General features: G+C 39.2%; 1 protein-coding gene across 5 annotated transcripts in view; it reads left to right on the top strand.

Moving 5' to 3' along the window:
• Positions 1–27,256, top strand: part of ELF1 (E74 like ETS transcription factor 1) — a 150,638-nt gene that overhangs the window by 40,932 nt on the left and 82,450 nt on the right. The window contains exon 1 of one of the 5 annotated variants that reach the window (XM_066380819.1): positions 4,846–4,868. The exons of 2 other annotated variants lie outside the window; for them this stretch is intronic. The gene's annotated coding sequence lies outside the window, so the exon portion shown is untranslated. Of the gene's footprint in view, positions 1–4,845; positions 4,869–9,513; positions 9,647–23,351; positions 23,373–27,256 lie in introns of those variants that run through there. 2 more of the 5 variants (XM_066380815.1, XM_066380820.1) reach the window with 2 other exon arrangements.

Raw genomic sequence — 27,256 nt, 5'->3', positions numbered from 1 at the left:
CTCTCATTCTTTCTTAAATTCTCTCTTATCAGATGGTTTGTTTGTTTGTTTTTATATATACCACACTGTGAGAAATTCTTCTTTTAAAATCAGTAGTGCCCCGGCCCTGGCCGGTTGGCTCAGCGGTAGAGCGTCGGCCTGGCGTGCGGGGGACCTGGGTTCGATTCCCGGCCAGGGCACATAGGAGAAGCGCCAATTTGCTTCTCCACCCCCGCCCCCCCCCCTCCTTCCTCTCTGTCTCTCTCTTCCCCTCCCGCAGCCAAGGCTCCATTGGAGCAAAGATGGCCCGGGCGCTGGGGATGGCTCCTTGGCCTCTGCCCCAGGCGCTAGAGTGGCCCTGATCGCGGCAGAGCGACGCCCCGGAGGGGCAGAGCATCACCCCCTGGTGGGCAGAGCGTAGCCCCTGGTGGGCGTGCCGCACGGGTGGATCCCAGTCGGGCGCATGCGGGAGTCTGTCTGTCTCTCCCCGTTTCCAGCTTCAGAAAAAAAAAAAAAAAAAAAAAATCAGTGGTGCCCCTGGCCGGTTGGCTCAGTGGTAGAGCGTCGGCCTGGTGTGCAGAAGTCCCGGGTTCGATTCCCGGCTAGGGCACACAGGAGAAGCGCCCATCTGCTTCTACCCCCCTCCCCCTCTCCTTCCTCTCTCTCTCTTCCCCTCCTGCAGCTGAGGCTCCATTGGAGCAAAGATGGCCCCGGGCGCTGGGGATGGCTCCTTGGCCTCTGCCCCAGGCGCTAGAGTGGCTCTGGTTGCGACAGAGCATGCCCCGGAGGGGCAGAGCATCGCCCCCTGGTGGGCGTGCCGGGTGGATCCCGGTCGGGCGCATGCGGGAGTCTGTCTGACTGCCTATCCCTGTTTCCAGCTTCAGAAAAATACAAAAAAAAAAAAAAAAAAAAAATCAGTGGTGCTGTCCATGTTGCTAAATTCAACTGTCATTTTTTTTCCTCAGACCTCATCATTTGTTTTTGATTTGTCATCATTTGGCACAGTTCCTCATTCCCTCCTCTTGGAAATATTTTTTACTCTAATTCCAGGATAATACCATATTCGCCTAGTTTTCCTGCTGCATTTCTGGGTACTCCTTTTCTGCCTTTTTTGCCTTTTCTACCTCATCTCCTCTACCTCTGAATATCAGAGTGTCCCAAGATTCTGTCATTGTTACCTTTTATATCTGTAACTTTAATATAATATATATGACTCCCAAATTTATATATCTACCTAGACCTCTATGCTGGGCTCAGGACTCTGTCTTCAGCTCCAGTTGGATAATATATCTTATTTGACATCTCCCCTTGGGTAGCTAATGAACATCTCAAACTTAGTGTGTTCAAAACTGAACTCCTGATACTCCCCTACTCCAAACCTTTGCTGCTGTAGTCTTTCCTGTCTCAGTTTTGGCAACTGTAGTCTACTAGTTGCCAGAAATGGAATTTTGAAGCCTTTCTTTTCTGCACAACCCACTTTTAATCCATTCAAAAATCTTGGCTATTCCTCAGAAAAAGAAAAAGTCCTAATTTAACTATGTCTTCCTTTTCTTCTGCCTCCTTTGAGTTGTTCTCTTTTCTGGGTTATTGCATTAGCTTCTCCTTGCTCTCATCCTTGCCCCTTATGACTTATCTACTTAAAACTCTCCAATTTAAATATCTAAACAGTGAGGTTCTATTAGTTTCAGTCTTCTATTACTCTCCTCCTTATTTTCTCAAAACACACTTGCCTTGGACATTTCCTTGAACATCATGTCAGGTGAGCTCCATTTTATAGTTTGCACTGGCTTTGTTCTGCTGGGAATGGTCTTTCTTAGATATGTTTACATACTTAGGGGTCTTCACTCAAAAGTGACTGGACAAAAGTAAGTCCTCTATAGCTGGTTTATTTAAAATGTCATATTCTTCTTTGCTCTTTTATTTTTTCCCTCTTTGACCTTATCACTAGCATACTATATATTTTATTTATATCTTTTACTTATAATTAACATACTATGTATTTAGTTTATTGTTTGTCTCCCTTGTGAAAATATAGGCACCACTGTAGGTAGGGATCATTTATCAGTGTCCCTTTTGTTCACTGCTCTATAGCAAGGGCCTAGAATAGTGCCTGGCACATTGTAGGTGCTCAGTGAATATTTAAATGAATGAGTGCCTAGGATTACCTCAAATCAGTCATTAACTTGATATTGATCAAGTCACTTGTCTTAATAGACCTCCTTTCCATGTAACTGGGGCCGTAGAGGGAAGCCTTCATGCAGAGAGCACATTTGAATGGAGACTGTGAAGGATGGATGAGTAGGAAGAGAAAAGGGGTAGGGTAGGAAATAACTGCTTTCTAAATCCAGGGAAGGCAAACAAATGGAGCAATCCAGAAAGTTTCAGAAGACTGGAGTGAGTGTGTGTGTGAGAAAGAGGTGTGAGAGAGAGAGAAGCAGACAGAGATATAGTGGAGAGAGGTAAAGAGTAGGGAAGATAGGCTGGAAAATATTAAATTGAGGTCAGATTGTGAAAGCCTTGGAAACCATGATAAATAGTCTAGCTTTTTATTTTGCCTCTAAGGGATCAGTTTGTTTTTCAGCCTTGAGTGACAATCACATTACTCACAGAGTTGTTTTTTAGGGAGATTTCTTTGTTAGTGGATTGAAAGGTGAATTGAAAGTAGGCAGTTGATGGTAGAGAAAGGGACAGTTAGGATGTTGTGACATATTTCTATATGATGCTTTTGACTGAAGAGTAGCAAAGGAGGAGCTTAGGATTTCCTCTCCATAACATTTAGAGATTGTTGAATAGTAAGGTGATAAGTGTCTTTTTGAGTGGCTACTGTGTGAGGAGCACAAACTACCGTAGTATACATGAAGTACTAGGGTTACAGAACAACAGAGCTGTGGTTCTTACTAGCCTAGGCTCTACTCACATTACTGAATGTTTCTAGGAGTGGCATGTATCATCAAAAAACAGCTTCACTAGATTCAGAGGTGCATTCTTGGTTACAATCCACTGAAGTAAAAGATACCATATTGTCTTTAATATTAAATTTAAATTTTAATTGTAAGATAAAATATCATGCCTATATGAAACAATTTGAGATTGAAGTCAGCATATTATCTAGGAGCATTGTAAAGAGTATAATTGTACAATCAATTCTTGGTTATTTTTTTACAAGAGAGGAAAGAATAACACCCATAATAACATGACAATAGAATCTTAATAACACAGTTCATTACATGAATCCAGCATTTCAGGTGAATGCTTTCTCCACTGCTCCACCACAGGTCAGGCTAAAAATATTTTAATGTGTAGTAATGTCTTGATATGCTATGATTTATCCTCAATGAACCTTTTTACAAAAGTTATTCATTTATGTCTTTGAGTTTCTGCTACGTGTTTGGCCCGCTCTTACTGATAGGAATCCAGTAGAGACCAACAACAGACAGAGCCCCTTTGCCTTTGTTATGCTTCTTAAAACATACAGACATTTGTTCAGGAGGACCTTTCTTATGGTGGATGGGCCCTAATTGTGCAGAAGCGGGAAGGAGGTCTAGTAATCTAATAATAGATAATAGAGAACTGTGTTTACATTAAGCTCACATTCGGAAATGCAGTCTGTTCTTGTATGTGCCCTGACCAGGGATCGAACTGGTAACGTCTGCACTTTGGGATGATGCTCTGGCCAGGCCATGTCATCCTGAAGTATTTGAAACTAGTTGCTTCTACTATGACACATAATAAATAGATGATGTTTATGAAGTGCTTACTAAGTTCCAAGTACTATATAGTAAGCACTTTATATACATGAACTGTTTTTTTAAAGTCAGGTATATTAAGATTTCATTTATATATTGTAGAATTTGCCCTATTTAGGTGTACAGTTTTATGATTTTTGACAACATAAAAGGTCATATAACTATAAACCCGTGGTCACTGGTACTAATTCAGCGCCAGTAGGAATCCCCAATTTGGGGTATGGTGAGGAAGGAAACTTGACTCAGTGCAAAACAACATACCTGTGAGGGCAGCCCAGGGGGCAGGCCCCTCTCTGGCTACACAGTTCTACTTTGCTCTTTACTGGGTTGCTCTGCTCCGTGCTGGTCTGCTCTACTCTGCACTGCTCTGCTCTGCTCTGCTCTGGTGAGACATCTTTGGTGTTTTATTATAGCTCAGCCAGGGATATTTAGTCTCCTTTTTTTTTTTTTAATTATATGAGAGGCAGAGAGACAGACACCCTCATGCGCCCTGACCAGGATCCACCTGGTAAGCCCCTTACTGGGTAGTGCTCCACCCATCTGGGACCACTGCTCTGTTGCTTGGCAACCAAGCTATTTTAGAACCTGAGGCAAGGCCATGGAACCATCCTCAGCGCCTGGGCCAACTTGTTTGAACCAGTTGAGCCATGGCTATGGGAGGAGGAGGAGAAGGAAGAGAGAGGGAGAAAGAAGGAAGAAGGGGAGGGGTGGAGAAGTAGATGGTCGCTTCTCCTGTGTGCCCTGACCTAGAATTGAACCCCAGACTGCCACATGCCAGGCCAGTGCTCTACCACTGAGCCAACCAGCCAGAGCCCTAGTCTCCATTCTTAAGTGGAAAGGGAAAGTGCACCCTCAGAGCCAGGGTAGGAGCTGGCTTATGTAGACAGAAGTTCCTACACCTGGTTCTTGATTCGTCTGCGCTCATGAAAAGAGGACTCCAAATCTTTTTTTTTTTTTTTTAATTTTTATTTATTCATTTTTTTTAGAGAGGAGAGAGAGAGGGAGAGAGAGAAACAGAGAGAGAGAAGGGGGAGGAGCTGGAAGCATCAACTCCCATATGTGCCTTGACCAGGCAAGCCCAGGGTTTCGAACCGGCGACCTCAGCATTTCCAGGTCAACGCTTTATCCACTGCGCCACCACAGGTCAGGCAGGACTCCAAATCTTTATAGTCCTGATTGGTCAGAATGGAGCTCCTCTGGTTGTTGAAGATATTGATAGGAGCAGGGGTATATAGCTGAGCAACTCCAGTTGGATGGGGAAAGCCTCTCAGCCCTATTGATTGCAATAGGATTTCAGAAACTCCTCTGTGAGGGCTGGCTCAGGTGGCAGAAACCAGTGCAGGCAGGCAGTTAAGTGCAGAGGAAGGTAGTTCAGTGTAGGCTTCTTCCTGAAGTGCAGTTAGGCACCAGGAGCCATTCTCAGCAGGTATCTTATTTCTCAGGGTGCACATAACCAATACCACAGTCACCATAAAGAATATTTCTATCACCCCTAACATTCCCTTGTATTCCTTTGTAGTCAATTCCGTCCCCTCATTCCCATCCTTGGCAACCACTGATACAATTTTTGTCTTTTTGTTTGGCGGTTTTTAGAATGTTGTATGAATGGAATCATGCAGTATATATTTTTAGTCTGGTTTATTTCACTCAGTCTAATGCATTTAGATTCACACATGTAACATTTATCAGCAGTTCAGAATTGATACCTTTTTACTACTAATAGCATTTTTATTAGATGGCTATATGACAATGTGCTTAGCCATTCACCAGTTAAGGGATATTTCAGTTTTCAGTATTTGGTGGTTATGAATAAAACTGCTATAAATATTTGTGTAATAGATACATATCTTCATTTTACTAGAGTAAATATCTAGGAGTGTGACTGCTGGATTGTATAAGTGTATGTTTAAGAAACTTCTAAACTGTTTTCTAAATAGGCTATACCATTTTGCATTTCCACAATGTATGAAGATTGTTTTTGCTGCATATCCTCACCAGCACTGTTTTTGTTGTTGTTGTTGTTGTTTTGGATTTTTCTGAAGTTGGAAACAGGGAGGCAGTCAGACAGACTCCCGCATGCGCCCGACCGGGGTCCACCCGGCATGCCCACCAGGGGGCGATGCTCTGCCCATCTGGGGCGTCGCTCTGTTGCCACCAGAGCCATTCTAGTTCCTGAGGCAGAGGCCATGGAGCCATCCTCAATGCCCGGGCCAACTTTGCTCCAATGGAGCCTTGGCTATGGGAGGGGAAGAGAGAGACAGAGAGGAAGGAGAGGGGGAGGGGTGGAGAAGCAGATGGGCGCTTCTCCTGTGTGCCCTGGCCGGGAATCGATCCCGGGACTCCTGCACGCCAGGCCAACGCTCTACCACTTGGCCAACCGGCCAGGGCCTCCAGCACTGTTTTTTTAAAGCTATTCTAGTAATGTATACTGGTATTGTGACTTTAATTTGTGTTTCTTTATTGAGTAATGATGTTGAGGTCTTTCCTGTTTATATCTTCTTTGGTGATGGTTTGACCATTTAAAAAAGTGGTTTGTTTTCTTACTCTTGAGTTTTTTTAAGTTCTTTATATTTTGAATAGTAGTACATGGACTGATTTCAATTCTCCCAATAATCTTTTGAGGTAGGTGCTATTAACTTAAATCACAGATAAAGAAGTAAGGCACAGGATTGTTAAGCAATTGTCCAGAATTTCACAGCTAATAGGGATAGAGCTGGGATTTGAACACAAGTAGATTGGCTCTAGAACCTGTGCTATTTCTGTGGGGGGGGGGGGGGCTTCCTGTGGGGATTGATTTTTTGGGGCTGTGATTAGAACCAAGATCCAGTTCCTATGAGTGGTAAAATAATGCTAATAGGGATCCTCTTGGTCAAAAGGGCAATATATTTTAATAGCAACTCTGGAATCCTCTCCTTAGGAACAGCTAAGATACTTGTTTCTGTTGAGGATGGGTAATTATTTTCATTTGCATCTCTTCTATGTGTGACCAAAAATACTTCTTTTAAAATTACAGTCCAAATATCTGCTATTATCAAATAATGAGTTTTTTGTAAATGGGTTTATTTTATTTTTTTTTAATTAAGGTGAGAGGAAGGGAGATCGAGAGGCAGACTCCCACATGTGCCTGACCAAGATCCCCCTGCAACCCCATTTAGGGCCAGTGCTCAAGTACTAAGCTATTTTTAGTACCTGAGATTGATGTGCTGCAAGGGAGCTATTCCTCAGCCCCCTGGGCCACACTCCAACCAATTCATCTACTGGCTATGGGAGGAAAAGAGGGAGAGAAGGGGGAGAAGCAGGAGGAGAGAAGCAGATGGTCGCTTTTCTTGTGTGCCCTAACCAGAAATCGAACCTGAGATGTCCTTATGCCCAGCTGACACTCTATCTACTGAACTACCAGCCAAGGGCCATAAGTGTGTTTTTTAAGTAGCAAAAGCTTATCCTTTTATGTATCTGTAATTCATAAAAAAAATTCACACACTTGCTGTTATTCATTTTGTCTTTTAAAAACGTTTATCACAATAATGCTGGCTTTTAGGCGCTTAACTGTGTGGTGATGTACTTAGGAAGATGTAGAATATATTGACTTTATAGGCTAGCTTTAGATCCTAGTATTTTTTATGATATATTTATCTGTAGTTTTATAGGTTTTTACATTTTTTTCTCTCATTATCAGCTTTGTCACTTTTTCATACATTCTCTATTCCCTCTTTCACTCCTTATAATTTCAATTTCTAATTAGCTAAAAAGATAATCAAATTACTAGGCTTATATAGATATCATCTAAATAAGTTTCAGCTCTGGAAAATTACTTGGGTTTTCCTGTGACTGTGCAGAGGACCTTTTTCTTGCTGTTTGGGTACTGACTAGTCATTCTGAATAAATGAGCTTAATTAAATGAAATAAGACATTTGACAATAGAAAAAGTGATATGTTTTCTTTTTAGCATAATTTCTTTTTGTGACAGGGAGAGAGACAGAGAGAGGGACATATAGGGACAGACAGACAAGAAGGGATAGAGATGAGAAGCATAAATTCATCATTGCAGCTCCTTAGTTGTTCATTGATTGCTTTCTCATATGTGCCTTGATGGGGAGGGGCGCTACCGCAGACCGAGTAACCCCTTGCTCAAGCCTGCAACCTTGGGCTCAAACCAGCAATCATGGGGTCATGTCTATGATCCCACGCTCAAGCTAGCAACCTTGGAGTTTTAAAATTGGGTTCTCTGCATCCCAATCTGATTCTCTATCCATTGCGCTACTGCTTGGTCATGCTTTTGTAGCATAATTTTTATTCATAATTTGTTTAAGCATGACAATTATTTTATAAAAAGATTTTACTTACTGGTTTTAGAGGAGAGAGAGAAAAGCAGGAGGGAGGGAGGAACAGAAAGCACCAACTCACAGTTGCTTCTTATATGTGCCTTGACCAGGCAAGCCCAGGTCTCAAACCAGCAACCTCAGCGTACCTGGTCGATGCCTTATGCACTGTGTCACCTCAGGCCAAGCACATGGGGATTATTTAAATAAAAAGATAAACAAATAAAGTAGTGTTTAGTGGAATAGAATAAATAGGTGCTTAATGGGCAGCAAGTTGGTTCATTGTCATTATGTTTTTGTGGCAGTTTGTAAAGTTCCGAAACCAGTGACAGCTTGTCCTCTTAGCTATGCCTCTAGTAAGTCAGAATTATTACTTCCAAGTAATTAACTAAAGGGAGAACACCTTGCCAAATCCCATTTACTTTTTGTAAAATATTAGGATGAAGGCTAGCTAGTGACTTGCATTTCATCATTTATAGCGCTTTTGGAAAGCATTAGCTTTCAAGCCATTTTGATCAATTTCAGCTCTTAGAATAAATAAATATTCACCAGGGGCAGTGTAAATAATGTAATGTTTCAGCTGTTTGGACACCTTGTCAGTTGTAGGGTGGCTTGGAGAGCAAAACTTCACTGGCCTTGTCTTTGATGGTACCCTCAGGTTAGACATGTATGGTACAGCAGAGCCCTTGCATATTTTTATTTGTGGGAAATTTTGTTTGAAAGTAAAGAATACTGTCTCTTGGACAGCTATCTCTTGGAAGCAGCAGAATTATGAGCCATAATTTGTTCATAAATTGATAATTTGTTTAAAATACGGTTTTATCAAGTTTGCATATCTATTTAAAATACATATTTTTTAAATATTGAACTTCAGTTCCTTTCTAATCCTGAGTTTGGTACTTTTTAAAATATAAACCAGATTGATTCCCACCTATTTTTTCACTGAACTTTGAATTTTCTAGTTAATATTATCTGTTTAGTGAGCTTATAAATCTGCCTCTGATATTGCAGTTTGCTCGCATTTTCAGATTGCATAGTAATATGCCCCTTTATACAAGGTTAATGAGTAGCCAGGTCAGACTCACCAGCTCATTGTTACATTAAAGAAGCCAGAAAGTTGCTGTCTCCTTCCATTCTCTCCCAAGCTTTTCTCTCTCATGGTTTTGTTTACTCAGTATGTTAACATTACTTTAAAATTTTTAGATTTTCTTTTTTAAAACAACATGTGATTTTTAATTTTCCCTCCTTGTAGATTCTGATTGTATTTTATTGTTAATTTTAAATTATAGTAATTAACATGAGCTGAGTAATGATTTAATCAAGGTGAGCTTGCTCCTGGGCTCTGCCTTGCTTTTTTTTCTATACTTCTCCCCCTTTTTTACCTGTAGATTTGCATATTTGACCTCGCAGAATAATTGGGTCCACAGCAACATGGGCGTGGCTCCCTTAGAAACACTTAGTTTCATGTATGACTCATAAGCCGAAGCACAGACACCACTTCCCCAATCTACAGGAGCCATTTTAACAGCATAAAACTTGATGGATTGCTTTTTATTTTCAAGCCCAAAGGACAATATCTAAAGATAATGAGGATATTTGAAGGTAATGTTATGATTTTGGATATTTGCTTCTGGCTGTTTCCTGAACTGATAAACGGAGGGTGGTTCTTACCTGTCGAAGAACATGGCTGAATGTGTTCTTTAACTCTGAAAAAATGTAGTAAGTCACATGCTTGATTGCACATAACTACAAGGGGGAAACAAAGCAATCAAATACTGGAAACTTTTCTATCTTTTTGGTAAAGCATTTTTTATGTTTTGTGTGATTTTTATTCCCCCTGTATGACTTGAGAATAAAGGAGAGTTTTCTTTTTTCTTTTTTCTATCACAAAGCAAATGAGGTCAAATTTTAATTTTAAAAAACTTAATTGTATTTTGAGGGTAGTCAGAAGTCACAATGAAATAAACTGTACTATTCATGTATGGTCTGGGTGTTAAGAAAAATTCAGAAGCAATGGTTTTCTTTCAGCATTTTAGTTAAGGGGATGTTTTGGGACAACTCAGTTATAGATGTTGCTCCTTGACTGTTCTATCCTTCTCTTTTTTTCTTTTCCTTAAGTTAATGACATGATACTAAACATTTAATCTTGAAAACGAAATAGAAGTTTAAGTAAAATGATTGGTCTTTTAGATAACAAGTTAAAGTAACTTAAATAAAGAGGAAGAAAGACTAGAATATGATTCATTAACTGTTAGAAAAAATAATAAAGTTTTATAATTCACACTGGAAGCTTGTAACAGCCTTAGAAATATAGTAAATATAGTTAGCTTCTAAGAAAACATAGTATTTCAATTTGTGTAAAAATGAAAAAAAGAATATCAGCCTTCTTTCTGTTTTTAAAATTTGCTTGTTTTGTATTTTATAAAGTAAAACCTTATGTATCCTGAAGTACTTATCATTATTGAAATTATGAGATTTTGGCAAGTCTATGTTCTGGTGTACCTGGAAGTTCTAGGTACTCTGATAAGCTGGATATAGTAGTGTTTTAGTTACGAAAGTTATTTATGTAATTATAATTTGAAATTAAAATTAGCCTATGCAATGATTATGAATAAAGTTTTGGGGAATAAAACTTGCTAAGTTATTTATTTTTTACTATGATGGTATTAAGCTAGCACTTTGGGAATTTGCTTTTACTAACTTTCTAAGTGCTTGAAGGCCTATCAGACAAAAGGGAAGATAGAAAGGCATTCAGTTATTATTCCTTAATCTTTTGGAAGGATTGTCGATATTAACAGATCGGTTTTGTGGTCTTACAAGAAAGGCACAGCAGACATTTTACTCTTAGCCATTTGCTGTCATCTTTGCACATTGCTGAGTTAGTCAGCCTTTGACTAAGCAGAGACTGTATTTACCTCTAGGCTGATCTCTGTGAAAAATCTAGTAATGAAAATATTTTGCCTTAAATTTTTTTTTGAGTTTTTAAAAGCCAGTGACCCATAAAACAAAAATTGAGAGGCACACAAATAAGCAAATAATTAAGATTTTATTTATTAAAAAAAATCTATCTAGAAAAGTAGAATTTAGTTTCTTAACATTAAGATACTGGTATAATTTAAATAAAATAGGTATTGGTTATATATTTCAGTTTCTTATTATGTAAAGAAGGCTCATAGGAGCTTCAAGGAGAAGGGAGGAAAAAGAAAGCATGGAAGCAAGGGAAGACTTTACAGGTAGTTAGTTCCCTTCCCACTCTTTTCCTCTCATAAGATTGAATATAAGTTTAAACTGAATCAGGAGAATTAATCTTGGAATTATTAATTTACACAACTGCAGCACTAAAAAAGACCAAAGGTCATCCAACTGCTTCATTTTTATAAATGAAGAAGCATGGCCCAAATAGGTCCTGTGACTTCCTCAAGGTTGTGCAGTGCTTCGTGGTGGGGCTTCTGGCCCGGAGCTGCTCAGGCTAGTCCACACCAACAAGTGATGCTTTGTTTGAAACGGTCTGTACTATTTTCTTAAGAGTAAATAAACCTTAATTAAATTGCTTGGTGATAATTTTGGTCATAAGATGTGACCAAATGAATTAACCAGTGATTTTGAAAATGTGTTCAATCTGGTTTCTTTTTCATCAGAGCGATGATAAATTAAAAAATTTTCTGCAACAGCTTTTTTTCACTGTTAGAATTTTTTCATAGTTGAAGCATTGTTTGTGACAATGTTTATTTAAGATGGGCCTAGGAGAGGTGAAAATATAAGAAGTTGGGAATTTATTTGAAACTTCTAGATACAAAGACAGGTTTATTTCTGCTTTAATTTTACCTTATATTCTTTGAGAAGGGCAGATACTGTTTAACATGATGTCTTGTTCTATTAAATTGTGTGTGTGTGTGTGTGTGTATTGAGTAGGATGTTGGTATAAAACTTTGTATGTGAGTTTAAAAAATCTAGAGGTCTCTAAACACCAACATAATATTTACCTTGAATTTAATTTTCCCAAAATTAGTAATCTCATTCAATTTGTCTTATCTTTTCTCCTTCTTTTTTGAGTTTATGTACCAGGAAATTTTAGATGCTCTAGGGAATACAAAATCTTTGTTAACATTTTGATGTATCGTATTGAGATGGTTGAAATTTATTTATTTTTGAGATAGGCAGGAAGAGAAATACAGGAACATCAAGTTGCCCTTGTATGTGCCCTGACTTGCGGCAACCTTCATGCTCCGGGATGACACTCCAACCAACTGAGCTATCCAGCCAGCACTTAATTTTTAAATTTATGGATTGATAGAGACAGAGAGGAAGAAAGAGAGAGGGGAGGGGGAAGGGCAGTATTCATTTCATTCCACTCAGTTATGCATTTATTGGTTGCTTCCCGTGTGTCCCCTGACTGGCGATTGAACCCGCACCCCTATCATCTTAGGACGACGCTTTTAGCCCACTGAGCTTACCAGCCAAAGCAAAATTTACTTTAGCTCTGCCTTCCCTAGATCTGAAATTGGGATTTTTATACTTACTTTGCACAGAACTGTCAAATCTCCTAAATTTCCAAGTCTTCTAACCCAGTTCAATTTCAGATCCTCCACAGTGTGGTCCTAATTGTTCAAAGCAACAAACAGGGCACAGAAAGTTAGAAAACATGGGCTCTATCCTCACAAACTCAGATTCTTATTGGGAAAACAGGGATGGTAACATAGGTGAAGTAAGTAAAGAACAGAATCAAACCACTGAGAAGTTAAAATCAGGTTCAGACTGTCTAGAGATGAAAGATGACTGAGACTTAAAATAGGAAAGTTTATGTATCTTTAAGAATTATGAATACTGAAGAATGCACATTTGCCTAGGTTAAGAAGAGTGTCTTCACCAACAAGAAAAAATATATATAAGCTCTTGATATCAGAGATATTTTCTTCTAGTTTTCTGTCTTTTTCCATCTTTGACAAACTAGTAAGCACATATGAGTAAGCAATTATTACTTGCTGCATTAAACCCTTGAGTACTCAGTTGGATAGCTCCTGCTAAACTTAGGAGTGGCAAATCTTTAGATGGTATATGATCCTCAGCTCACTCTCTGTCTGGTGTCTGCACATTGTAACCATTCAAAGAAAAAAATAACACCTTCCTGGTAGTATAAATTTTATTTATAATTTTATTCAGGAAATTAAATTTAATGGGGTGACATTGATCATTAGAGTATGCATAGGTTTCAGGTAAACACCTCTATAGCATTTGAACTGTTGATTATGTTGTGTACCCATCACCCCAAGTCAAATCATTTTTCATCACTGTATATTTGTCCCTCTGTACTCCTTTACCCTCCCCCAACCTCATCCTGCTGGTAACCACTTCCCTTTTATCTATGTCCATGAGTCTCAGTTTTACAGCCTACCTATGTGTGAAATCATATAGTTATTAGTTTTTTCTGATTTACTTATTTCACTTAGTATAATATTCTCAACTTCCATCCATGTTATTTTAAATGGCAATGTCATCATTTCTTAATGGCAGAGTTGTATTGCACTGTATGTATGTACTATATCTTCTTTATCCAGTCCTCTATTAAGGGATACTTCAGTTGCTTCCATGTCTTGGCCACTGAATAGTGCTGTGACAAACATGGGGGTGCATATGTCTTTGTTTACCAATGTTTTCAAGTTTTGGGGGGTAAATACCCAGGGGAGGGATTGCTGGGTCATATGATAGTTCTACTCTTAATTTTTTGAGGAACCACCATACACTTTCTTCCATAATGGCTGTACCAGTTTACATTCTCATCAGCAGTGAATGAGAGTTCCTTTTTCTCCTCTCTAACACTTATTAATCTATTTTATTGATAACAACCAATCTAACAGGCGTGAAGTGGTCTTGATTTGCATTTCTCTAATAGCTAGTAAAGATGAGCATCATTTTATATATCTGTTGGCCATTTGTATATCTTCTCGAGAGAAGTCTCTGTTCAGATCCTCTCCCTATTTTTTAATGGATTGTTTGCTTGTTTGTTGCTGAACTTTGTGACTGCTTTATATATTTTGGATATTAGCCCCTTATTGGAGCTGTTGTTTGTAAATATCATCTCCCATTTGGTTGGCTGCCTTTTTGTTTTGTTGTCGGTTTCTCTTGCTGTGCAGAAGCTTTTTAGTTTGATATTCATTTATTGTTGCCCTTATTTCCCTTCTCTTTGGGGTCAAAGTCATAAAATGTTCTCTGTTGCCAGGGTCCGTAAGTTTGGTATCTATATGTTTTATTTTGTGTAACTTATGGTTTCAGATATTGTATTATTTTCAGAGCTTTCAACTGATGGGACACTTATTCCCTTCTCTGTGCCTTCCCATTCTCAGTCCTGCTGCCCAGAAGCAGCCACTTCTTATAGAAGGTCTTTTGTTTTATAAAATATGTGTTTTCTTGGATGTTTCCTTGTCCTGTCTTCTACCCTATATATTAGAAATTTTTCAAAGTAACAGGATTCAGAATGATCTTGCATGATGTAAAACCATGTAAATTTCATTATCTATGTGATGGATGCCCTGTCAAATTGTGGTCATTGTGTTTTTGCAAAGTTGTGTAGTACAATTTAAAATATCTAAATTAAAAAAATATTTTGTTTTAGAAAACAATCCTATAACAATGAAACTAAAAAATTTTATAGTAAAACTATAAAAATAAGATGTTGACTTAGTAATTGTTAGTTTATCTACATCTTATTTTTATATCAAAATATTAAATGGATGCTTAATATTGTAATGGGACAGTTTATTATCCTTTAAAACTGAAATATGCATGTAGGAGAATGTATAAAACATACAATTTAGCCTGACCAGGCGGTGGCGCAGTGGATAGAGCATCGGACTGGGATGCAGAGGACCAGGTTCGAGACCCCGAGGTCACCAGCTTGAGCGCAGGCTCATCTGGTTTGAGCAAAGCTCACCAGCTTGGACCCAAGGTCACTGGCTTGAGCAAGGGGTTACTCGGTCTGCTGAAGCCCCATGGTCAAGGCACATATGAGAAAGCAATCAATGAACAACTAAGGTGTTGCAATGAGAAACTAATGATTGATGCTTCTCATCTCTCTCCATTCCTGTCTGTCCCTATCTGTCCCTCTCTCTGACTCTCTCTGTCTCTGTTAAAAAACAAACAAACAAAACATACAATTTAAATACAATTATATAATTATAAAATGTTTGCCCTAGGTTAATAAATAGGGCATGTTCATTAAGATATCCCCTACTCCTGCTCATGTTTGTTTCTCCTTAAAAATAACTGCTCTCCTGGTTTCTGTGGTAATTATTTCATTATACTTTTACCCCTTTGAACTTTATATAAGTGGAATCACACCATATATAGTCTGTAGTAAGTTGCTTCTTTCATTCAACCCTGAGATTTATTTCAATTTTAATTGCAGTGTTGTATTCCATTGTCTGCCTATACCAAAGTGTATTTATTGCCTCTTGTTGAGGGTATTAGATTATCTCCATTTTGGGAAAATTCCTGCACTTGGTTACTGGAACTGTAGTGCAAGAGTCTCTAGGGCGGTGAAGGTGAACCTTTTTCTAAAAACCGCCCACTTTTGCAGTGCTGGTCAACCTAATCCCTTCTGCCCACTAGTGGGCGTTCCAGCTTTTATGGTGGGTGGTAGCGGAGCCACCAAATGGCACTGTGATTGGCCCACCATGAAAGCTGGAACGCCCACTAGTGGGCAGTTGGGACCAGGTTGACTAGCAGTACAAAAGTGGGCGGGTTTTATTTATTTATTTTTTAATTGTTTTGTTTTTTTTTTTATTTCTCTGAAGCTGGAAACAGGGAGAGATAGTCAGACAGACTCCCGCATGCGCCCGACCGGGATCCACCCAGCACGCCCACCAGGGGCGACGCTCTGCCCACCAGGGGGCGATGCTCTGCCCATCCTGGGCGTCGCCATGTTGCGACCAGAGCCACTCTAGCGCCTGGGGCAGAGGCCAAGGAGCCATCCCCAGCGCCCGGGCCATCTTTGCTCCAATGGAGCCTTGGCTGCGGGAGGGGAAGAGAGAGACAGAGAGGAAAGCACGGCGGAGGGGTGGAGAAGCAAATGGGCGCTTCTCCTGTGTGCCCTGGCCGGGAATCGAACCCAGGTTCTCCGCACGCTAGGCCGACGCTCTACCGCTGAGTCAACCAGCCAGGGCTAGGCGGTTTTTAGAAAAGGGTTCGCCATCATGGCTCTAGGGCAATATCATCACCTTGAGTTTTGTGAAGAGTTTATAAAAAGTATAGAGAGAATGGGTAGGTTAAGATGATTTGGAGTTCTTCATTATCTTTCCTAGGGACAGATGCCTGCTATTGATGCCCTTTTACCCATCCAACATTTTACTATGGTATACATATTGCCTTGGGGCAGTGGTTGGCAAACCGCAGCTCGGATCCACATACGGTTCAATCATATTGAGGAAGTTTTTAGCAAAGGCCAGTTTAGGAGTACCCGAATTAAGTTACTAACAGTGTACCTACCTATATAGTTTGAGTTTAAAAAATTTGGCTCTCAAAAGAAATTTCAGTCGTTGTACTGTTGATATTTGGTATTTTAATTATGATGTGTCTTGGTGTTGATTTCTTTGGGTTTCTCTTTAATGGAGTTCTCTGTGCTTCCTGAACATGTGAAATGTTTTCCTGCCTTAATTGAGGGAAGTTTTCAGCTATGATTTGCTTGAACGAAGTCTCTATCCCTTGTTCTTTCTCTTCTTCTTCAGGAACCCCTATGATACAGATGTTATTTCTCTTCATGTTGTCACAGAGCTCTCTTAGAGTTTCCTCAGACTTTTTGAGTCTCTTTTCTTTTTTCTGCTCTGCTTCCGTGCCTTTATTTATCATGTCCTCTAACTCGCTGATTCGATTCTCAGCTTCATCCATCCTGCTTTTAATTCCTTCCATTGTGTTCTGCATTTCTGATATTGTATTTGTCATTTCTGATTCTTTTTTATTATTTCAATGTACATTTTTATATCTGCTATCTCTTTATTTAGGTGTTCATAATAACCATCTATTGTTGTCCTAATATCTTTGAGCATCCTAATAATTGTTATTTTGAACTCTGCATCTAGTAATTTGGTTATATCTGATTCATTTAGGTCCTTTTCTGGGGATTTCTCTTGACTCATTTGTGTTGCATTTCTCTGCCTTCTCATCTTCTCTGTGTAAAAGAAGGTCTTAGCTACTGGAGTTCACTGGGTGTGGCCTCTGTTCCCTAGGTGTGATCTGTCTGCAAGTCCCCCACCCCCTCTGCTGTTGCTGCCTAGGGTGTTTGAGTATAGGTGTTGCCGGTGCCTTCCCACTGGGGCTGTTGCTGTGGTTTTCGCCTTTCCTTCACGGGGTGGCTGTGATCACATGCTCAGGTATATAAGCCTTGGTGGCCTTGGCCTTCGCCCCGCCCCCGTGGGTGGCGTTATGCTCAGCCCTGAGGACAGTGGCGAGCACCTTTGCTCAACTGCAGGTCTCTGCCTATTTCCATGCTTTTGCCCTGCCCCTGCAGGAGGAGCCCACTCGTGGAACAGCTGCAAACCTTGGCTCCACAGGCCGGGTGGAACTGCATGCCCACACTCAGTAGCGGGACTCCGCCTGTTCTGGGTTTTTGGCTCCACCCCCGTGGGAGGAGCCGGCTCCTAAGTCAGGCCACAAGCCTTGGTTCCCTGGCGGGGCAAGGCTGTGCTCCTGCACCCTTGCTCAAGGGCCTGTCTCCACCCCTTCCAGGGTTCACCCCCCTTCTCCTGCAGGCTGGATTACAGGCAGCTCGCAGCTGGGCTTCGCCACTTTTGTACGCCCCCTCCTCCAGCGAGCCCTCAGCCGTGTGGGTGGGGCTACTGCAGCTCAGACCCTAAGACTCACTTCTGTCTTCCTGCTACTCCAGTCCTCTCCTCTCTCCCCATTCCCCGGAGCCCCAGGTGAGTGGTTGTGAGAGAGGTATTCTGCGCGGTCCCTTTAAGAAGAATCCTGGGTCTGAGAAATCAGTCTCTTTCTCACAAACAGTATCCTGACTTGTTTCCAGCTAAATACTGTCCATATGCCTCTTCTAGGCTCTGGGGCTGCAGGCTGGGGCTTTGTTCCTGGGGCTCAGGACCCTCCCCTCTCTGCTAAACTCACTTCCCGCCACACGAGTCTCTCCCGGCTGCCATTCGCTTCGGGGAGCTGGGCAGCCCTCTCCGCGTTTCCGCTTTTCCTACCAGTCTTGGTGTTGCTTCTTCAGTGTTCCTTGGTTGAAGAGTCCTCTTAGTTTAGTCCAAAGTTGGTTTTTCCAGATGATAGTTCTTAAAATTAGTTTGTAATCCACTTTGGTTCTGGGAGGTGGGAGTTGGTACATCCGCCTACTCCAGCACCATCTTGTCTTCTCCTCAACTTTTTTCTACTGTTGATATTTGGCTCTGTTGACTAATGAGTTTGCCGACCACTGCCCTGGGGAGTAAAATCTTCTAGAACCCTAAACAGATGGGCAATTGATGCATTCAGAGTAAGTTGCAGACATAAATATATATTTCTTTTTTTAAAGTTTAATTATAATTTTTTTTAAGCTTTAGAGTGAATTAAAGAAGTGAGTTTCTAAAACAAACTTAGCCAGAGATTTTCTTACAGCAGTTTAGAACATTTTATGCTGGGGACCATCACAGTGTCAGTGGTGATGATACAGCCTGCACCTTTTAGGCAAGTTAAAAGAGATTGTTGAGGTTAGGCCCCCAGGCTTCTTGTTAAAATCTCCATACATGGCATCCCTAAAGTGAACTATCTTCTGCAGAAGTTTGAACATTTTTTATGAGAGGCATCATTGATGCTTTAATGCTGCTTTGTGCATCTTATTTTAAAAAGATTTATTTTTTAATTACAATTGACAGACAATATTACATTAGTTTCAGGTGGAAGTGATCACCCTGATGAGTCTAGTAACTATGTGACACCACACAGTTATTATAATGTATTGATTATATTCCTTATGCTGTATTTTACATCCCCATGACTTTTTTTTTTATAACTGGCAATTTACACATCTTGATCCCCTTTCCTTTTTCACCCAACTTCCCTCCAATCTGGCAACCATTAAAATTTTCTTTGTATCTATGAGTTTGTTTCTGTTTTGTTTGTTCAATTGCTTTGTTTTCTTAGAATCCACATGTAAGTGAAATTATGTAGTATTAGCGTAATGTAATACTCTCTAGGTCAATTCATATTGTTGCAGATGGCAAGATTGCACTTTTTTATGTCTCAGTAATAATCCATTATATATATGTATCATCTTTTCATTATCCCTTCCTGTATTAATGGATTCTTAGGTTGCTTTCGTGTCTTGGCTATTATAAATAATGCTGAAATGAATATATGGATGTATATGTCTATTTGAATTAGTGTTTTGATTTTCTTTGAATAAATACCCAAAAGTGTATTTGCTGGGTCCTTCTTTGTCTCTTGTAATGCCTTTGTTTTAAAGACTATTTTGTCTGCTGTAAGTATTGCTACCCAGCTTTTTAAAATTTTTCATATATATAGGGCTTGTTTTCTTACCCATTCAGTTACTCTGCCTTTTGAGTGGAACATTTAATCCATTTACATTTAAAGTAATTATTGATAGGTATGTAGTTATTGCCATTTTATTATTCATATTTTTTAACTTTATTTCCTTCATAAAAAGACCCTTTAACATTTCTTGTAATACTGGTTTGGTAGTGATGAGCTCCTTTAGCTTTTTCTTGCCTGGGAAACTCCTTATCTGTCCTCTATTCTAAATGATAACCTTGCTAGGTAGAGTACTCTTGGTTGTAAGTCCTTGCTTTTCATCACTCTTGAGTATTTCTTGCTAATCCCTCTAGCCTAAAAGTTTCTATTTAGTAATTAGCTGACAGTTTTATGGGAGCTCTTTTGCAAGTAAATAACTGCTTTTCTCTCCATGCTGTTAAGACTCTCTCTTTGTCTTTAACCTTTAGCTTTTTAATTATGATGTGTCTTGGTGTGGGCCTCTTTGAATTCATCTTGTTTCAAACTCTGCTTTTGGACCTGTATGTGTATTTCCTTCACCAAGTTAGGAAAGTTTTCAGTCAATATTTCTTCAAATACACTTTCAATTTTTTGCTTTCTATGCCTTCTGGTACCCCTATGCCAGCGGTTCTCAACCTGTGGGTCGCGACCCCAGAGGGGGTCGAACGACCAAAACACAGGGGTAGCCTAAAGCCATTGGAAAACCGCTGCCCTATGCAAATGTTGGTACACTTCATGTTGTTCTGGAGGCTCCTTAAACTATCTTCTTTTTTAAAATTTCTCTTTCTTTTGGCTGTTCTGATTGGGTGTTACATTACCTGTCTTCCAAATTGCTGATTTGGTCCTCTGCTTCATTTAACCTACTGTTGATTCTCTCTAATGAAGTTGTGTGTGTGTGTGTGTGTGTGTGTGTGAGAGAGAGAGAGAGAGAGAGAGAGAGGGAGAAAGAGAGACAGAGAAGGACAGATAGGGACAGACAGAGAAGAAAGGAGAAAGATGAGAAGCCTCAGTTCTTTGTTGTGGCTCCTTAGTTGTTCATTGATTGCTTTCTCATACGTGCCTTGACCAGGGCAGGACTCCAGCAGAGCATTGACCCTTTGCTCAAGCCAGTGACCTCGGGGTTTTGAACCTGGGTCCTCTGTGTCCCAGTCCGATGCTCTATCCACTGTGCCACTGCCTGGCCAGGCTCTAATGAATTCTTAATTTCAGTTATAGTATTCTTCATTTCTGATTGGTTCTTTTTTATGTTTTCTGTCTCCATTTTTATGTTTTCTACTTCTTTGTTAAAGTAATCTCTGTATATCAATTCTTCCCCTAAATTCATAGTATCTTTTTACCAGTTTTTTAAACTCCACATCTGGGAGTTTAGAGTGAATTAAAGAAGTGAGTTTCTAAAACAAACTTAGCCAGAGATTTTCTTAGTTATTTTTCTGGTGTTTTGTTCAGTTTCATTTTGGACATGTTTCTTTCTCTCCTCATTTTTGGATTCCTCTTTGTTTGTTTTTATGTATTATGTAGAGCTGCTGTATCTCCCAGTCTTGGTAGAGTGACCTTATATAGTGGGTGTCCTATGAGGCCCAGTGGCGCAGTTTCCCTGGTCACCTGATCTGCATGCTCCAGGTGTGTCCCTTCTGCGAGTTGTATGTGCCCTCTAGTTGTATCTGAGCTTTGATTGCAGATGGCACATCAGTGAGAATGGCTGAGACTACAGTGGAGGAGCTATTGTGGAAGGGTGATTCTGTGGTCCAGGATTTGCTTTAGTGGGGCTCTAGTGCTTGCCAAGTCTACCCTTTGGATTGTGTTGTTGTGGTGGAGGCACATATGAGAAAGCAAATGGGCTAGTCAGGCCTCAAAATGTTTTATGTGAACTTTCTAAACTGGACGTTATATTTGATCTGTAGATCTATGGATCAGAGACAAATGTGAGTATTGTTAGAGGATAATTTATAACCTGTTAGTCTTGGGAATAAACTGAAAGGAAGATGTAGTACTTATCTGCCACTGGTAGAATAAAATAATTGCACACCATTGCTAACATATTTGTTTGTTGAAAGGTGTTGAAAACAGGTTCTCTGTAGCATTTTGATTTATTTCTCACCCCTTAGAGTAATTCAACCATCAGAGCCAGAGGCAGTGGGAAGGGACTTACTCTGTCTGGAAAATGGGTACTTTCCTCAGGGTTCAGGAACACTTATTCCTGGAGATTTGGAACAATTGAGGTAATACATTTTAATACATTTACAAGTATGAGCAGAAAGAAGTATATATACTTCATATGGCTATGAAGGCACTAGTAATAGTAACTCTTCTACTCTTGAAAAGAATGAAATAGATTCATTTATAGAAAATTACTGAGGAAAAATGAAATTGTTTTCCAAGCTATTCATTTGGGAAATGTTACTTTAGGAGCGTGGTGCCATGCTTAAAGCCAATTATTAGGTGTATATTAAGTTCTTTTTAAAAAAGAGAGGTCACAGGAAGCTCCAGATATTCTTATATGCAGTAAAATGTTGATTTGTTTTGGATATTGACTAAGAGAGGAATATCACTACAGCCTGGTGAAATTGTAGTATGGTAGCTTATAGGTTAGGTAAGAATTGACCAGTATGAATGAAGAATGCTGCTGCATTGTTTCAAAGTTTTTATAGAATATGAGGCATATGAGCAATGAATTGAGGTGATTCTTAAAAATTATAAGGCAGCTAGCCATGGTGAAAATGAGCACTTCTGTATTAGTTGTACTTAATTGGAAGTTTGCTTAAAATGACTAACAGTAAGAATTTATCTTTAAAATTTTTTTAATTAAAAAGTTTTAAAATTTATTTTTTATTGAAGTATAGTTGACATATATAACATTATTAGTTTCAGATGTAAAACCTAATGATTTGATATTTGTATACACTGGAAATGATCATCACAGAAAGTCTTGTTACCATCTGTCACCATACAAAGCTTCAAAACATTTTTTCTTGTGGTGAGAAGTTTTAAGATTTACTCTCTCAGTGACTTAAATATTCACTACAATATTATTGACTATAGTCACCATGCTGTATATTACATCCCGTGACTTATTTGCCTTTTGAAAATAGAGTTTTATTTGGTCTGTGTATAGTTGAAAGTTGAACATAAATGAGTAAATATGTAAAACCAAGTTTGAGATATTTGGGAAGTGGGCAACGGGGTAGAGATACAGTTTGGTTGGGGACACAGATTATAATCAGAAGAGTGCTGACAGGCCATGGTAAAAAATGACCAAAGATCAGAGGCAGGCTATCTGGCTTGCTCTATTTTGAGTCAATTGCTTGAAGGCCTTTTTTCTTTTTTTTGATGGTACTTATCTTTTTTGGGAGGTAAGAGCAGGGATTAGAAGGGGGTCAGGTATCTCAATTGCAAGTGTTACTTATCTAACCAGTTGGGTAAATAGTTTGAGGGATTATTCTATTGTTCAGGCATTTGATTTTTTTTTTATTCAGTCATTATGGTTTTCAGGTCTTAATTTCTGAGGCATTTACTACTAACAACACTACTTCATTAAACTATAATAATGAGTCTTTGTGTGCATAATGGACTTGGATCCCAACTTCAAGTACCTTTTTATTTGCTGTTTTCATAAATACTCTTTACCATTGGTATATTATGTTTCTGACACTATATTTTGTTACATTTTCACATAAACTATTGGACTATTTATAAAACCAGACATAAAAATGTAGCAGAGAAGGCAGGAAATACTTGAAGTTTGTATGCCATATCTTGTTCTCTGCTTCCTGTCAGTTAAACCACGATGAGAGGAACAGAGACACAGATGTACAATTGCTGCTTTAATTTACCATTAGGGAGACCAGTTAAGTATGAAGCTTGTTTCATTAAACTTTTGTCACTTGTTGATTCTGGGTATGTTGTAGACCTGTTTTATATTCTATGGAATGTCTAGATTACAATTAGATGTGTTGTGTGTAGAAAAGATTGGCTGTTTGTATATATGGTATACATTCAGTATGAAATGATAATCTAATATTTTGATCTCAAAATTTTAGTATTCTAAGCATTTATTTTTATATTTGGGTATATCAAGATTCTTTAATACTTTTAAAGCATTTTATGGTACAACTTGAAGGTGACGAAAGGAAGTCCTAGAGGTTGACTTACCCAGAAAATATAATTAGTAAGTGGCAGAACTAGTATTTGAATGCAGATCATCTGATGTTAGATCTTGTATCCTTTAAAAAAAAGTTTTTTTTCATTAAATTGCTGTTTCACCTATTATTCAGTGTTTTAAGCTTTTAAGTTTATCTTTGCTCCTTCTACCTGGAATGCCCTGCCCCACCATTTTCCCTCACATTCTCTCTACTTTGAATACAGGTTGCTTATCCCTACAGAAATGACCTGTCACTTTTTCATTTTTTTGAGGTTTCCTCAGGTTCTCAGAGGCATTTCTTTCTTTCTCTCTATTCCCTCATCACTTGATTTACTTATTTATTTACATTGTTCTGTAGTTATCTGTTTACATTTTATCTCTTTCTTTAGGCAGTGAACTACTTTATTTTTGTATACCCAGTACCTAGAATGTAATAGATTTTATAAATACTTCTTGGATGAATAAATACATGCCCAGATTTCTTTTCTTCATTCTAAAGTCAAAAACTATTTTAAAACTATTGGACTACTTATAAAACAGAACTTGTAAAGTGGCTCTTTTCTACAGTATTCCTTTATGGTTTAATTGTAAGAAATAATTCATTATGATTTCTCTCCTGCTTCTGCTTTCACCCTGTTTGTTTTGCTGTTTATAGAAATCAAGTATCTTAGTGAAATTATGAGTGTTTCTATCCTAGCTAAAAGTGGTGATTATATATTGGTCCACTAAAAAAAATGTAGCTGAGGCCTGACCTGTGGTGGTGCAGTGGATAAAGCATCGACCTGGAAATGCTGAGGTCGCCGGTTCGAAACCCTGGGCTTGCCTGGTCAAGGCACATATGGGAGTTGATGCTTCCAGCTCCTCCCCCCTTCTCTCTCTCCTTGCTCTCTCTCTCTCTCCCCCTCTCTCTCTCCTCTGTTAAAAAGAAAATGAATAAATAAAATAAATACTCTTTAAAAAAATGTAGCTGAGAATACTTGGGTTTCTTAGATTGCTGAGCATCAAAAGTCTTTAATTTTTTCTTTAGATTAATCTGAAGAAAATATCTAGATCTTTACTGTAATTCTAATTTCTTCACTGAATGGAGGGAATGATCCCTTTTAACACTTTTTGCTTCTCTCTATATTACTCTCTGTTCTTGTCTCTAAGTCTTATGTTCTGTAATTTTTTGGCTTGCAAATTGCAGCCTTATCTCCAGAGGCATTTCTTTCTTTCTCTCTATTCCCTCATCACTTGATTTACTTATTTATTTACATTGAGCAAGGTTTTTTTGCAGGTGGGACTTAAATTTATACCTGCCTATTTAGGTATATGGGTTTTTTTTTGTTTTTTTTTTGTTGTTTTGGTTTTTTTTTTTGTATTTTTCTGAAGCTGGAAACGGGGAGAGACAGTCAGACAGACTCCCGCATGCGCCCGACCGGGATCCACCCGGCACGCCCACCAGGGGCGATGCTCTGCCCACCAGGGGGCGATGCTCTGCCCCTCCGGGGCATCTCTCTGTTGCGACCAGAGCCACTCTAGCGCCTGGGGTAGAGGCCAAGGAGCCATCCCCAGCTCCCGGGCCATCTTTGCTCCAATGGAGCCTTGCTGCAGGAGGGGAAGAGAGAGACAGAGAGGAAGGAAGGGGGGGGGTGGTGGAGAAGCAAATGGGCGCTTCTCCTATGTGCCCTGGCCGGGAATCGAACCCGGGTCCCCCGCACGCCAGGCCAACGCTCTACCGCTGAGCCAACCGGCCAGGGCCTAGGTATATGTTTTAAACGTTTATGTATTAATAGTTTTTCCAGTTGAAAATTGATATAGATTACAATCTTATTTCTAAAACAGCAAATTTAAATGACAAATAAAAAAGTAAAATCTAAGGATTTAAGCCTTCTTTTATAAAGCTATGTGAATTTCAGTTTTAAGGAGTTTCAAAAGAACCAAGTAAATAGTTCTTTTGTTTGTTAAACCTGACTTAGGCTAGACATGTGGAAAATAATTCCTAGGGTTTTTGAGTGCCCTTTCACATGTATGGCTTCTTGTTTTTGAGCTCTTTGTTGGTGGTGGTTGTATTTCTGTGTTTGAATCAGAAAGTACATGTGTATGTGTCACTTTGAGATAGTGAAGCCTAGTCTGCCACCATTTGGTTTTGGCAAGTGAGTTCATCATGTACAATTCCATAAAATGATGAAACACTACTCTTACCATTTTAATCAAGAATTTCAGTAAGTAAATATTTTTTATTAACAAAAGTAAATGTCCTTTGATCATGTGGCCTAATTTGACTTTAAACACAATGTACTCTTAATATTTTTAAATTTTTTAATTGATTTTAGAGAGAGAGGAAGTGGGAGAGAGAGAGAGACAGGAACGTCTGTTCTTGTGTGTGCCCTGACCAGGGACTGAACCAGTAACCTCTGCTCTCCTAGAGGATGCTCTAACCAACCAAGTTATCCGCCAGGACAATATTCTTTTAAATTATGTTAGTTAATGATGAACATTTAGCCTAGCCTGTGGTGACACAGTGGGTGGAGCACTGACCTGGAACGCTGGGGTTGCCAGCTCAAGGCACATACAGCAAGCAAGCAATGAACAACTATAGTAAAGTGACTGAGTTGATGCTTCTTGCTTCACCCCCTCCTTCTATAAAATGAACATATAGAAAAAATTTGTCTTTTGCTCTCAAGTAACTTAATAATCTTAAGAGATGGGACATAGTAAATAATTACTGAATAGCACTGGGAGAATAAGTCTTGTATCCACTTTGCTGTATTGTGTATATTATTGTGATCAGCATTTGTCTTAGCTGATAAATGGTGATTGCACATAGGGAAAGACTGTGTCTTAGACACCTGTCTCTTTCCTATCTGGCAGACAGGTCCCTAGTGTGTGCTTGCTAAATAAATAAAAGAATATAGGCAGTACTGATGCGATTTCTGAAGGCCATCTAGTATATAGGAAAACACAAACACAGGAAGAATTATCTCTTCCTCCTTGAAGCGTTTGTATTTGTAAAGGGGATTTAAAAAATTCCCAATATACTTTATTGTTGTTAAATTTCAATTCAAATTTCACATTAAAAATTTAAAGTGAACTAGGGGCCCTGAGGTTACCTCTAGGTTAATCATCTTTGCCTGGAAGAAATCTGCCTTTTGATTTAGCTTTATCTATTTTCTCCCCAGATTTTCCCTTCCCCTCTCCTTAGGTACATATCTGAAAGGTGAAACATTTTCCCCGGGACTCTTACTCTCCAATACAGTGGGAGAGGTCACATTTCTGTGTCCAACTGAGAAGTCATGGGAGATAGACATGGGTGGAGAGTGGCAGAAGTTTCTATTTATAGGTTGTGAGATAACAGCTTGTATTACTACATTTTTAATGCAGAATATTTTGAAGGGGAACAATGTTCTGATTAGGACTACTAGATTAGAAGCCCCATGAAGGCAGAAATTTTGGTCTGTTTTGTTTACTGCTGTATGCCTAACCCTTATAATAGAGTCTGGTATATTGTAGGTACTAAGTGGATATTTGTTAAATAGATGACTATAAGAATGAGCATGAACTGAAGACAGACACATGCCCAGACTCTCTTTGAACACCATGAGTATTCC

This window comes from Saccopteryx leptura, chromosome 4 (assembly GCF_036850995.1).
Source record: "Saccopteryx leptura isolate mSacLep1 chromosome 4, mSacLep1_pri_phased_curated, whole genome shotgun sequence".
In the NCBI taxonomy this organism is placed as follows: domain Eukaryota; kingdom Metazoa; phylum Chordata; class Mammalia; order Chiroptera; family Emballonuridae; genus Saccopteryx; species Saccopteryx leptura.
This window is presented reverse-complemented; position numbering and strand designations above follow the sequence as displayed.